The sequence below is a fragment of the Empidonax traillii genome, unplaced genomic scaffold (genome assembly GCF_003031625.1).
Source record: "Empidonax traillii isolate 1590-97213 ecotype Southwest subspecies unplaced genomic scaffold, ASM303162v1 scaffold1043:size250015, whole genome shotgun sequence".
NCBI classification, from domain to species: domain Eukaryota; kingdom Metazoa; phylum Chordata; class Aves; order Passeriformes; family Tyrannidae; genus Empidonax; species Empidonax traillii.
In genome coordinates, this window is record NW_020956236.1 from 1 (window position 1) to 13,471 (window position 13,471).

The window sequence follows — 13,471 nt, forward strand, 5'->3', positions numbered from 1 at the left end:
CTTCCCATGCACAGGCATTTCCAGCTTTCCAAGAGGAGGGGAGTCAGAAGCAAGCAGGAACAGAGTTAACCAGAGCTGGCTTGAATTTTATGGGGGAAACTAGTCAATGTTGAGATTTTAGAAGGAGAAGAACGTGCTGGGAGCGGTGAGAAAAGGGAAACATTTTAATGGCAATAGTTTGGACAGACTGAGTCGAAGAGGAGAGAAAAGATTTGGTGAGAAAAGATCTCAAAGGAACCAGTGCACAGGAGACACCACTGACTGGGAAGAAGCTGAGCTTTGAGGAAAACACAGTTGTAAGACCAGGTTTTCCCATGGATTCAAAAGAAAAGAAAAAAGACCTGGTAAAATCCAGAGGAAAACAAAAAAACACGGTATTTTCTGGATGACATCCCACAGAGAAGAAGCTTCTCAGCTTCTCAGTTAGAAAAACCATTTGCCAGAAATCAATTGAAATGTGATGGACATGTGAAATAAAATATATGTACATCCAGCAGGAAATGGTAATTAACAGATACGAGTAGACAATAGACACGGATTAATTACATGGACTCACCAATGAGGAAGGTTGGGTTGCCTTATCCTGGGAAAAAGAAGGATCAGCAGGATACACAGGGAATTGCAGCACGTGTATTATCACAGCAGGCAGGCAATGCAAAGGGTGGATAACACACTGTTACAGAAGAAAAAAAATTATATCAGACACAGGAAAAAAATATTCCTGCATTTAAACGTCATTTAAAGGTAACTTTTGATAATTTTAAGGTATTTAAAATTTAAACAGCAGTTAAAGATTTAGACAGTGCAAAAGTGTTTTAAAAGTTTTTGAAGTATTGTAAAAATATACTTTTATACCAGTATGAACTCAGAGTAATTGAGAATGAAGAAATCATAGTACTGTGGATGAATTTTGAACCCTGTCCTACAGAGAAATGGGTGACACATCCTGTACCCTATTGGACCCCTTTGGTACCAGCACAACAGAAATATGAAATAGCTACAACATATGAAATATGAATTTACTACTCAAGAAGAGCTGCTTGATCCCTCTTCCTCCTCACACAAGTGAGGTTACAGAAGAGCAGCAACAACACAGACAAGTTACACAGTTAGTGAAGAGATGCATCTGAGAGAAAACTCCTTTCATCTGATGTGTAGGAGTAGCAAAGCTTGCCTATATTTTATTTTAGGAGAAGATTCTTCTATTATTTGCCACATGGTAATTCCAAAACATCCTGATGAGGTGAATAGTCTCTCTCTCTATATGTATTTCTGCATACTGATATAGATGTACACACACAAAAAGAATAAGGGACTCTAGATCTTGATAATTAACTGGGTACATGTGGGAGCCATCTGGACCACCCAACTTCCAGCTTGGTTTCCATAGTGTCCTACTCCTTTCAACACTTGCTGAACCCTAAATGATCCCAGCTTTTTAGGCATGCTGGCTGTAATTAGTGTGGTGCTGGGACACGGTGCATCCAGTCTCTGCAAGCCCCTTGGCTGCCTCCTCCGGGTGTTTTAATAATGAAGGAACAAAGTAGAGTTTTCCTTTATTAGAATAAACCCTTCCTAACATCCAGTGCTGGATAAATCAGGGGGTTTGTCATCACCTAGACAATTTAAAATGACAAGGAGTGGAAAATAACAGAGTTAGCAGGGCTGAGTGTGGTATCTGGGGCCAGTTTCCTGAAATGTATATATTTACCATATTTATATATTTATGATATTTATGTATTTATGATATTTATATATTTATATTTATATATTATTATATACATACAATTACAAACCTCCATAAGGATTCTTTTTCTTCCAGGCTCTCCATGCTGCGGTGTTAGATGCATCCGAAGGAAAAGAGCCCCACAGCCAAAGGGTTTCATCAGGAGCAGAAGCTCCCAGCGCTGGACATTGAATTGGTGATGTCCAGCCTTTGGAATACCCAGGAACAGTCACTGCAAAGGGCCACCCTGGATAAAAGCTTCTCTCCTAATGGAATGCAATTTTCTCCGCTTCTGTATGGCAGGGAACAAAATGTCATCCCCATCTGTTTCTCTCTCTCTCTCTCTTTTTTTTTTTTTTTTTTTTTTTTTAAAGTTACTTTAAAAATGTCAAACTGCCCAGGCTGTCTATTATCATTTGCAAGAGTAGAGATTAGTGCCTCGTCCTAGTGAAGGATTTGTATCAGCGTGTCTCACACGCACATTTTCTGGTCCTTCTTCCTCCTTAAATTATCTTCTGTTCATACTCATTCAAACCCCATTTTTTAAAATGAAAAGAGCACTTTCTGAGACTTCACAAGTCACAAAAACAGGCTGCTTGGAATTCTTTTTTTTTTTTTTTCTCTTTTGCCAGTATTTGCAGGGCAGGTATTAAAGAAAGTTACTTTAAAGTATCCCTTTGAACAGCAGATCTGTGGAATGATTCCCTTCCAGCTCACATCCTCTTGGCATTCAGAGAAACGAATTGATCTTTCCCCTCCTCTTTTAAATTCTATTTGAGTTTTGAAACGTCGGCGATTACCCAGCCTTTATTTCGTGTGGCATACCGCTACCCCCGGGTCTGTTTGGGGTTGTTCCTGTTGTTTTTAGCAAACAGAAGGTGTCAAACCCAAACCGGGTTTCATAACAAAGCCATTACATAACTGCCCAATTAGTAGCTCGTTCGCTGCTATTTATAGCAGCCTCCACATCCAACCCGCTCGGTGCAGCGCTGCAATAACTGGCAGGGAGAGGCTTCACATTTAGTCATTCTCAGAGGAGAAGAAATGAACTTCCTGCAGATTTATGAGACGCAGAGTAACGTGCAGTTCATGAGCTGCCAGCCTGCTGCCTCTGCCAGCGCTCTCGGCTTTCCCCGACTCCCAGGAGATGTCCCAGCCCCCGTGGAGCGTTCCTAAAAACCCGCATGTCCGTGGGTATGTGCATCTCTCGCAGGGACAGAGCTCACACCGAGGTGCTCTCAAGCCAGGAACTCTCTCTCTTTGGAACAGTACCTATAATTTGGTGTTATCTCGCGTGTTCACATTGACTGACACGATGTAATTAATTCTCCAGTGACAGTGATGTTTTACCGGGGTTCCACTGGAGTTTCACCCCAAAGTTGGTGGTTGTTGTCTTCCATTCCACCTATTTTGTCTTGCTGTGACCACTGGAGCACAGACACACACCCAGAGGAATCTGAACAGTCTTTTGGAAGAATTCAACCGGAGTTTTGATCATTTCAAGCCACTTGAGCTGCTGACCACAGAATCTGATCCAGAACTCCTTGTCCCTTTCTCTGCAACACTTCTTTTATGCCCAAAGGAGAGATCAGATCTGATTTCTATTTTTAAAATAAGCTACTTTAAAGGTTGTAGCATGTGAGCTACTTAGATCTTACATTCCTCTGTTCCCGAATTCCGATGTGGAAAAAAAAAAGAATTTGTGAAGAGATTTTTCCATGGCCTGATGACAACCTTCCACTCTTCATCACACAAACTTCCTTTTATACCAGGTCTTTCATCTGACATAAAGATGGGTCAAATCCAGGTGTATATATATATATATATACATGCTTCTAAAATAATTTCTTCTCCTGAGGTCCATATTCCCTCTCCTCTCCCTGGGTACCTCCACTGCTCCTGAATGTCAGACTGGCTGAGGTTTTACATCTCTCACACTTTCCATCTCTTCACTGTATCATGCTTCCCCATCAGCTGCTGTGTGCAGGGACACCACAGTCTCTTCCACTCCTTTTCCCTAGGCACAGGTTGCTTCAGAATCAAGGATCTACTTACATCAACACAAAATGAGCTGCATAATTAAAGGGCTTGACTGAATATTGATTCGGGTTTCTGTTTGTGTTTTGTTACCTTGTTGATGTAGTTGTTCTTCAGACCTCTGTGCTTGACCTACAGATATATGTCCTCCCTGGGGAAAAGAAATGGGAAAACACAAGGATAGAGATTTCCAGAGTCACCTACATGGGTTAGTTAGAATACAAAAAGAACAGGCACGTTCTTTCACAACCCTATTTAACTCTTAGAGTGTAAATCCCCAGCAACTTCTTCTCTTTGGTTTGTCATTTCCTTTCTTCCTCTCAGCCATGTTCTCACTTATCTCCTTCTTCCCATGAACTATTTAAAGTTAATAATCAGTGTAAAACTGGGATGTGAAAATGTGAAATGTACCTGACCAGGTAGAAAACAGCAATCAGGTTTTCTTTCTGAAAATACTTTAAAAGACATCACCTTGATTTTGACAAATTCCATGTGAAAAGGTGGTGGTGGTGGTGGGAAATTAAGGTAAAAGCAAAGAAAGATTTGAATAGTAGTTTTTCAGAGCTCAGTAAGCCATTCAGAACTGGAACAGGCTGAACATCTCTGAATCCCGCCTGAGCTTCAAAAAAGACATTGCAGGGATTGCAATAAATTAGGCTGCTATTCTCCCATTTTGCTGAGAAAATGAGTGTCATTTCTGTGGGGAAGAACTGGGTATGATAAGCCTTAAGAATGGCTGGCAAAGAACTTGGCAGAGAGAAACTGGCTTCCCCCTTAAAACCAGCTCACCTTTGGTGTAGACCTGTCAGGTGAAAGACTTGCAAAAAAAAAATGCCTGTGACCCACTTTGTTTCATAGAAAACGTGGATGTGACGCTGTCAGATAAAGAATCATATATTGCCTGAGTGCTCAAAGCTACTTACATGAGAGAAGATTGCTTTATAAGTAAGGATTTGTAGGATCCAACGAGCATAAGAGCATAAGAAACACCCGGCTGCGTCAAACCATCGGCCTCTCCAGCCCTGCCCGTGTTTCTTGAAGCAGCAGGAGCAAATGCCAGGTAGGAAGAAATCTTTCCCTGTGAGGGTGGTGAGGCCCTGGAACGGGTTGTCCAGAGCAGCTGTGGCTGCCCCATTCCTGCAAGTGTCCAAGGCCAGGTTAGATGGATTCTGAGCAACTCGGTCTAGTGAAAGGTGTCCCTGATTTTTGACTGGCTTTATGTGATTTGTACACAGCTCCATCAGTATTTTAGCCACAATTAAAAAAAAAAAAAAATATATCAAACCATCCAAGCTGCTTTTCATCTGACAAACCTGCAAGCGAAGGATTAATCCGCCCTGCGAGTGATTCAGAGAGATAAAAGCTCCGTGTTGAGTTCAGCAGCCCTGCCAAAGGGTTCAGAAAGCCGCTTGGCAAGTGTTAAAATAGTGCCCTCATCTGCAGTTGTGTTTAGCATCTCTGCAAGTAGCTTAGGCACAAAACCCACCCATCACCTGCAGAAGAAGTTATATATCCATGGCATAAGATTTCTTCATTTCAGGATGTGGAGACAGGGCTGTAGTTGTACCGTTTCTTTCATCACCTTCCAATCTCGGCTGAAAAATAAGATCTGTGTGACCTTGAATCCACAGAACGAGGACGAGATATTTTCGAGATGATTAAAGCAAAGTAGTTTCCATGTAGCTCTCTGCCCTCCCTGCAGTGATTATCAAGGTTTATTTATTCCTTTTAGAAGCAAAAAGAAAGATTCAAACCATCAAGCACCAGTAATGCGCTGGTTTTACCAATTCTGCCCGCTTTGGGAAGCTCATGCAAATGACAAGTGTTCATTGTGAAAAAGAGACATGATGATAACAAGAGGGAAAAGCCTTTGATCAAGGCAACTTCCCATAGTGTGTCCTTCTTAACAGGTAGGGTTGAACCCAGCATATTTGCTTTGCCTTTCAGACTCTTTTTTTTTTTTTTTTTTTTTTTTTTTTTCAGGTGGATGAATGTGTTTAATAACCGAACCCCCGGTAATGGAATTATCTTCCGTGCCTCTATAAAAGGAAAGCATATGCTTTTATATAAATTATTTATAAGCAAATGCCACAGTTGAAGTTATGGGCATTATAAATAATGCCTGTCAGCTGAAATCTTTATCAAGTTGAAAATTTAGGTTAAGTGAATGGAATAACAAGGAACCAGGGAGATCCAAGGTAGAAGCACCTCCCAGTTTTCATACTGAGAGGCAGGGTGACGCACTGATCTCTCTGGCTGCAATAGCTGTGAGCAGGGGACTTAAATGCTGCCAGCAGGTAAGGAGTTCATCACTGAGAAGGTGGTGTTTCAGGGGAGCCCGGGCTCAGTCCTGCCTGGGATTAATTGCTGACTTGAAACTACCCAGCGATCATTAAAACTGAGGAGGTCATTTAGGAAGGCAGCAGCAGGGAGTGAAAGGGCTCCTATAGGAGATATCCTGCATCACAGAAAATGTCTTTGCTCCCTGTCCTACCTTTAATGAATTTAAAAACACGCTTGCCTAACTGAGCATTTGCTAGTTCACTTCTTTTTAATCAGACCCACAAGAACAGAGTGGGTTGAATCTGTGAAATTGCAGTGGGGATTACAACATTTGAGGCAATGGGAAATCTCAGCAAGGAATTTAGGAGCTCCTTGGTTTTCTTTCCAGTTTTTCTTCCCTGACTCCTTGGCAGGTCAGCCTGCCTATGGGCCTTGTCCTTGCTCCAGGCATGCAGGAATTGAACATACAGGACCAGAAGGATGCTTCTGGGCCATATATACAGGCAGGATTCTCATCTTCCTCTGCTAATCGGATTAAAATTCTACTCCAAGCCAATACAACATTATCAGTTGGAAAACTTTGCTTAATAGCCAGCCCACGCATCTCCATTTTCAGCGTGGAGCCATTTGTTCTGCTCCAGTGCTGCCCTTTAATTTCCATTATGCCTGTCCCCAAATGCTGTTAATGCCATTTCTGTGTTCAGGGAGCAGTTGCATCCTCTCTCAGTCTTCGGTTTCAGTCCCTGATTGGAAGACAGGTTTTCCTTTTCCCTGTCATCCTTGACTGGCTGTTCAGAGCTGTTCAGATCAGGCTGTTCCATCCCCTGGCAGCTGTTCAGATTGGATTTTCTCTTTCTCAAACGTGGCAAAGCCAAACTCTACATATTATTTATAATTACATGTCCAAATATCATTAGAAGTATTGTTTGGAGGGAGGGGTTGGGGGGAAATATCCCCCCAGTCCTTCTCTATTTCTGCTTAAAATGTAACAACATATTTATATCTACTCTGACAAATTCTGGCACCACAAGTCCCATATAACCATCATCTGAATAAGGCAAAGCCAAGCCTATCTCCAAGTAGCTGTTTCCAGGTGATGCTCAGACACTGATCTAGAGACAGCCAAAATTCAGCAGGCATTCAGTCCAAAAGAGGAGACTCCCTCCCTTCTCCACCAGAGAAGAGAAAGCTTGGACTCAGGCATGAGTAGAGTACACCAGATTTTTGATCCATCAACATTTTTCCTCTCACCTGTGTTCTCCTTTCATTTATAAGGAGTGATAGAAATAAATTGTTTAAAATTTATGTGGTTTGAAAACCCCCAATCTCCACAGTGTTTTTCCATTAGTGAACTGGTAGACCACTGCACTGTGTACACACTGCACATACATACACTGATATTTCTCATACTGATGCATTTCCTAACTAATCATTTCTTGAAAACAGACTCAATTTTCTCTGTGCAGCTCAGAATGAAATACCATGGCCCCAAATCCCATTTTTCCCCGCCTTTAGCAGAGCATTATTGTATTTCCAGGGGAGATATATACGAGTTACCAAGTCTGATCGTGCAGTAATTGCTGTGCAGGGATTTACAACCTTTGCTATCTCGTTGTTACAAAGGAACCTGCCAAACATGAGCTTTCTCTTTCAGGAAAAACAATTAGCCATGCACAATGAAATCATGGATTATTGCTATTTTGGAACTTTTCCGAACTTTTGGCAGGTTTGCTCCAGAGACTCATATAACCTCTTGCTGCAAGATGCTTGGGACCCCATAAATATCAAGGTCAAGAGCAATCTCTGCTTCTAATTGTCCAAAGAAATACATTCCTGGCTCCTTTCATGATGTCATCGACATTGGGAAAAATAACTGCTGAGGTTAAAATGCCTCTTGGTGACCTGTCTCGCAGTAAAATTGCTGTAAAATTGCTTATTCACAGTCACAACCCCCCCAGGGCTGGTGTTTGTGACCTGCCAGCTGCCTGATTGTGACTGTTAGTTTGGGAGGCTGGATGGTTTAGGAAGATTAGGATAAATTCCCTGCATTGATCTCAGATTGAGAGAAGAAATGCCCCTTTTTCATTTGCAGATGGATCAGTGGAAATCGTTTTCAAATACCACTGACTACTCATGAGCTGAAAACAACCCTTAATTCCTTGCAGCAGCAGAGTTTTCTTATTTAAAAGGAACATCATTGGTTCAGAAATAACTCCTAAATTACCATCCCATTTTCCTCCCTGACCAACAGGGAAAGAGAAAAACCATAAGTGCCCCATTGGCTGTGTAAAAAAGCTTTAAAAACTATCCTGGATAGTTCTCACCTTGTGTGGAGCCAAGGGTGCACTGTTCAGGAGACCCTCAAACCAGCACAGGAGGGAAAAGCTGAAACAGGACAGAGAGAGCAAAATCATTTAGCAGTCAAGGTGACACGAAAAATATCCAGGAGCTGCTTAGGAAAAGGGAAGATGTAATTTCAATCTATTGCAGGGGACAAATAAAAACAATTGGAATTTTTTATTAGTTAGCATGAATCCATTTTAGCTGCCAGCATTTGCACCTGCTGGAGTTTTGGAGGTCGGTTTGTTTGGGTTTTTTTCTTTAAAAATCAACTGTTAAATCGCTGCTTGGAGCCAGAATCAAGGGGTGGGGGGGGAAGAGAAGAAATATCAGTAAATATAAAAAATGTAGGTAACCATGACGACAACAAACTGGACACTCAGTGTCTTGAATAGAGCTCTAGAAACTGAAGCACAAAGAGGAACTCACCATGAGTTTCTTCACCAAGAACACCCTTGAGCACTAAGGGTAGGAGAAAGTACTTACCTGTAGTTGGATGGCAGCCTCAGGCCTCTCCTGCTGGAACAGCCTCAGGATTTCTGCACATTACAGAAGAGTCCCCAAAGTCAAGAAGCCATTTCCAACCCTGAATAACAGTGTATTTTAGTTGGTGTTTAAGAGACAGCTTTTCACAAGCCAAAACCAATTTTAGGCAACATGAGGTGTGAGGGGAAAAAGGAATTAAACTGCAGAAAGTGACAATTGAGAACTTAATAAAAATACTTTGAGCAGATGCCCCCAAAACCACAAGCCTGGGCTTAAAAAAAGGAAAACTGCAGGTTAGAAAAGCCTCCTGGCTTTGAAGGAAATGAAAGTCACAATAAAACAAGATAAATATTGTTCTCATTTCCTTGCTCTGTTCAACAGCATTCCCTTCATTCCCAGGCATGAGCTAAGCCATGGAACAGAAGAAGGAAAAGGTGAGAGCAGCGAATAGAAATGAAAACTTGCACTTTAAAAAAAGAGAAACAAAGGGCGTGAAAATATGAATATGGGAGCAGAGCTGAAATACTGAGAGTTTTTCAAAAGTACCTTTGCTCCCTGCGCTGTTCGTGGCAGCTTGGGAAGCAGGAGCATCACTCACGGCTCCCCAAAAGCACATTCCCAGATGGGAAGTGGTGAAATGCCAAGGGCAGGTTGCACACGAGAAAGCAAAGGACAGCAGCTGAACAGCAGAGCTGAAAATGACATTTGGAATACGGAGAAGGACAGACAATTTCAGTAAATGCAGCTGTCTGGGAAAAAGGCCCAGGGCCTGTTCCGAGCTTATTAACGCCAATGGCAGGTTTTTGAGCCTGGCAATGGGTAAAGACACTCTTTTTCTGGGTAAAATATCACAGTGATGCCACGAGGTGACCTTCAAAGCTGTCCTTTGCAGGAGGAGCCGGGAAGGACACTGATCTACCCCTCTCAAGGACAAGGTCAGCAGGAACACATGGCCCAAGCTCCTTCCCTTTGCCCGAGTCAATTAGACACAAATTAACTCGGGCTCCTATGTTCTCCTCCTCCCCTCTCACAGCCTTTCACCAAACAGGTATTTAAAATAAGTATTTCCTTCCTCCATCACTTGCTAATGTCTGTTGTCAGCCCAAGGTGAGAGGGAAAGAAATTCCCGGGGCAGGATCCCAAGGCTGCCCGTTCCTTTGGAACCTGATGCTTTATTTCAGCAGCTCTGCTGGGTCCCACTCCTTCAAAGCTTCCCATTTCTTGCCAGCTCAGGGTTTCCAATTTCAAGGTTTTCTTTACGGTAACTCCAGGCTGTCCCAAGCCAAACGTACATATTTTTCAGCGTAGATAAATCCCTTTCACTCACATCTGAGAATAAGACAAATATATGGGCATTCAGTACGTCTTACTATTAACAGAGACAGAAACAAGGCGGCCAAGGCAATAAATTCCAGGAGAGAGGTTTCTCCCAGAGGACCAGAAGGAAGTAAATGAATAAAGGTACATATGTGAGGCAAGGCTGAGTCCCTTACAAGACATCTGTGGAAGGGAGGGAGACAATAAATCTTTCTCTGACTCTCAGAGGACCTGCACAAATCTTGCCTCAATTAGGCTTTTCTTACCTATTGCTTTCCCCTCGTGAGCAAGCAAATAAAAATCCCTAGGAAGGGTGGAAAGAGGAGAGCCACAGCCAAGGCAGAATGTTCCCTTTGGATGTCTGGAGAAGAAACAGCTTCCATTTTCACTCTAGCAGGGTACAGAGTGTATCTCATGTTCAGTGACAGAAAGGCACGATCACTTCTTACAGCCACGGTGCCCGGTTCACTCCTACACACCCCGAAATTCCCGTGGTCTGTGTAAGGCAAATGTTCCTTCCCTGGGGAATTCTCTTTATAAGGTGCTGACAAGCAGTGATCTGCTAATCTGACAATGCCAGAAGGTATGTTTGTACCCCCACAGCAGAGCAGGCAACAACACCAGGGTGCACCCATACAGGATGCCTTAGGTGTGTGGGAAGTGGGAATTTGGAGGGGACCTTCACAGGCTTCCATGTGTAACCTCCAGACGTGCCAGTGTTGAGGCATTTAATCATCTCCTGTGGGCAAATGACACAGAAAGCAGAAACAGGAACAAAAATTATTCACAGCTTTCTTCCCCAAATGCCGTTTACATTTGTTGAAAGCCCAATCTACTGCAGTCAGCGAGATCTACCTTCTCTACTTCTGCCAAAAAAAAAGGAGTATATATCTCTTCATCTGCCCATCCATCTACCCATCATCAGCTCGCGTATCACAGCACCACAGTTCCTTGTAAGCAGCACTGGATTAACACAACATTCACACCAGCTAGTGGTTCCCCACCCGGCTTCTACTCGGAGCTTGAACTCTTGAAGGCTGGGGCCATCCCATATTCCATGTTTTCTCAGTGCCCAGCACAAGAGCAGCCCTGGGGTGACCTCCACACGGTCCTTTCCCCCTGTCCTTTGCTTATATAATGCAGATGATTCATTAATATGAAGTCGCCCGTAACACGGAACATCTGGGTCTGCTTTTTATTTTTTTCCCTATCCTGTGAAGTTGTCAAGTCAGCTCTGGGATATTTTGTCTAAAGCTGATCCTCAGAAGGTTGATGTAATTAGGATGGGAAACCCTTTCCAGTTTCAGCTTTGGGGGGATAATCCCGTGTTGGTACATGCTATTTCCTAACCGGGTGTTTGTGTCAGGAGAACATCTTTCCCCGTAGCTGTGTCCTTCATGTAGTTTTGGAAAAGATAATCCTCGAGTCATTAACACTTTCTGTGGCCCTGTTGAGCTTGGCAGCGTTTTCTTACCCCATATTTCTCAGCCATTTTTTTTTTCCCCCTATGCATATTCCCCTGAAAGGCTCCTCCATCTGTTTGGCATTTTAATGCTGGGATGAGGCTCTGCTTATTGGGGGATGTGGTTGTTTCCACAGAGGGCATTATCAGTTTTGCCTATAAAAATGTACCAGCTTTGTAAATTTGAGGGCAATGATCTATGGCCCAAATGCTGCTAATTCTCTCATTACTGGTCAAACAAGGACTTTTTTTCAAATGTCAGATAACAGATGGTGAAGAGAAATTTTATCTCCTCTTCTTCCCAGACTGCCACTTGAGCTAGCAGGGAAAAAGTGAGGAGCGGGGAGAGCTGGACACAGATTTTAAACGTATCTGGTTTTAATCAGCATTTAAAACCTGACCGGCTCTATAGTTAATTACCATGTTTTTCCTATCTTGGTCAAAATGTCATACTTTGAAATCTGATTCAAAACTGACAAACTAGTGAGACTTCATAAAGTTCATCTGGTTTTTGTTTGTTATTTTTTTTTAAGATGTAGTCAGTTACTCTAAGTTTTGATAACCAAAAAAACCGCCAAACAAACCAACCCCCAAATTAAGCTACATTGTAACAAATCTGTTTATATTTTCCTTAGCAAGGAATTACTGTTGCTGCAATTGTAGCAAAGTGGAGATAAACAGCTGAAAAAATGCCTATGGGACACACTTCACAGCCCAGAGTCTGATGGAAAGCCTAGAAACATTAATTAATATTAAACACTGCATCGTGTAAGAGGCAATTAGTACTTATATTACAACCATACAGAAGGACACAACACTTTAGTCTGGCTGTATATTAGATTATTGCACGGCTGGTGATTCTTATCCATTGTGAAACCCTTCTAACTCACCTCACAATTTTCAGTCTTTAACCAAGATCTCTGTTGAGATTCAATTTTAATTGAATGCATATCAACAATGTAACTGTTAAATATCAGACATTTGTAAGTTCTCTTAACCTTGAACCTAATTATATATTTTATAGGGAGGCAAAGTAATTGGTTATGATAATAAACACATAACCAGTATATAGCTGATTATATACTGGATGACATCTTGATGTATATATCTTGCTATCACCAAAAAAATTGTATGTAGACAAAAAGAAGAAGAAAACTCAAAAAAAGCCCAGTCTAAGAACTGCATGTTATTGCCACGTCATGAGCCACAAGATTCCAAGAGTACCTGAAATTCCCTGGAGAGCTGAGAACCAAGACTGACTCGATTATTCATCTGCCTTTTCTGATGCATTTCCTGAATTGTTCTGTTGGGAGAATGAGGAAAATGTTTGCTTTACTCTTAGATTTAGTTAGTGCTGGAGATTTTATGCTGTATGTCCTCACTTCTAGCAAAATCTTCTCGTCACTTGGATGCACCCACCTTTAGCCTGTTCCCAAGGCACGCCCCTCAGGAGTAAGGAAAATGTTCTGTCTCACTTTTGGGCAAACCATGGCTCACTAAGAGCAATTCCAGTTGGAGTTTGCTTGTCCTTGCTTGACCTCAGCCTCCTCAGCTTTTGCTCTTCTAAAGCCACGTATTCCGTGGGTGGTGCTCGTGGCATCTCCCTGACAGGGCTGAAAGGCAGCCCTGAACAACCAGTTTATTATAGATTATTATAGACCTTTGACCAAAAAGGGAATGATTTCCCATTAAACTGAAGGCATGCAGAAATAGGATTGAATAAAACAAGTCCAGCTGATGTGAAATGCATGGCCTGAATGGTCTGGGCACCGTTTTTGGAGACAGTGGGGAATGAAGTTTATAGCATTTGGCACTTAACT

At 42.2% G+C, this 13,471-nt stretch overlaps 1 long non-coding RNA gene across 1 annotated transcript; it reads right to left on the reverse strand.

Moving 5' to 3' along the window:
• Window positions 1-572: 572 nt before the first annotated feature.
• LOC114068339 lies at window positions 573-8,927 on the reverse strand. Its single transcript, XR_003573572.1, has 3 exons — window positions 8,873-8,927; window positions 8,371-8,431; window positions 573-673 (listed from the first exon to the last, which is right to left on the reverse strand). It is a non-coding gene; the product is annotated as an uncharacterized LOC114068339 (long non-coding RNA).
• Window positions 8,928-13,471: the final 4,544 nt, after the last annotated feature.